Consider the following 1,443-nt stretch of genomic DNA (forward strand, 5'->3'; position numbering starts at 1 on the left):
CGATCGGGCTTTGTGCCTCGGGAAGGAGGGGATGAATGACGGGGCACGCGGGTACGGCCGTGACGTCCCCGTGAGGTGTTTTGTGCCCTCTGAAGGAGGGAGATGGGAGAGGTGGGGGGAGAGCTCTGTATGGGGTGTGGGCGAGCCACGGCCCGGCCTGCTAAAGGGGAAAGAAATGGCTGGGGAAAGAAGGGGGGGGATTACAAAGGGTGTCTGAGGGGGTTACAAAGGGTGTCTCCTACGCTGCTAACGATCCCCGGTGGAGGGAATAAGGAGATCCTCATTGTGGCCTGTGAGTGGTTGTTTGGAGCTGAGGATGCCTTCTCCAGGTTTTCTCGAGGGGAATATTTTTGAGAATGAGGCCTGTGCTTTATTCTGCATGGATGTGCTGGAAATGATCAGTGCTTGATATGTGCCCATCCATCGCGTTGCAGCTGGTGGGCTCGGCCATGCTATGAGAATGGGCATTGCTTCCCTGTATGACTGGAGAAAGGCCCGACTCCGGGTCACCTATGATTAACTATATGTCCGGAATAGCAAATGATTTCTGAAGGCCTCTTTTGAATACGTGCCTGTTAACAGCCAAATCGTTGCCAAATTGTGCTATGGGCTTTGTTTTCAGTAATATTCCCCCTTTTTTTTCTCTATGGAAATGTAGGACAGGGTCTTTATGGGATCTGGAGCGCTTGATGGTTTGATGGATCCCTTCGATATCGCATGTGGTCACACCTGACACTGCTCTGTGTGTGTGTGTGTGTGTGTGTGTGTGTGTGTGTTTCTTAGTGTTAGAGGCTTTTCATGCCGGGACTCTGCCTGGCTGTGGGCTTTTTGACAGATGAGAAATTCTGACGTTTTTCTGCACCGAAATGTACTTCCGCTGCGGTTGAAGCCTTGAGGAGAATGTTGGGCTGAGGTTCTGGAGCTGCTTTGTATCTGCATGATCGGTGTGCCTGCTGCACTCTGAAAAACACGGAGTGCCCTTTATACTCTTATGCCGCTAATATGGGTTATGTATGATCTGGTTAAAGTGTATTAAAGATCTTAATTCACACGGAGGGAAATATATGTATGACTCCATTTTAATTTATCGATTTACTTCGTGTGAGTATGGAATAGGAAGCGGGTTTTGTTGATGGGTATTTCTGCAGGTGGCTGTCTAATGCTAGCCAGACCTAGCCCTGCCACGCTCCGAAGCTAAATTTGCCTTATTCAAGCTCTACAGCTCAATTCTTGAAAGGTCATTGATGCTCCTTTCCTGTTTGTTTGAGGTCAGAAACTAGACAGATGCTTGCCTGTGAAGCGGGTGCTAACTGATGCAGACTAACAAGTTTGCAAATACGATTTGATCCCAAGTGTATAACACCGAGGGAGAAACAAAGGCCGTAGCATAAAGCACACGCACTTGTGATAACCCCCCCACCCCCCCCTCCCCAGTCGCTCTAG

Source organism: Meleagris gallopavo, chromosome 1, assembly GCF_000146605.3.
Source record: "Meleagris gallopavo isolate NT-WF06-2002-E0010 breed Aviagen turkey brand Nicholas breeding stock chromosome 1, Turkey_5.1, whole genome shotgun sequence".
Taxonomy (NCBI): domain Eukaryota; kingdom Metazoa; phylum Chordata; class Aves; order Galliformes; family Phasianidae; genus Meleagris; species Meleagris gallopavo.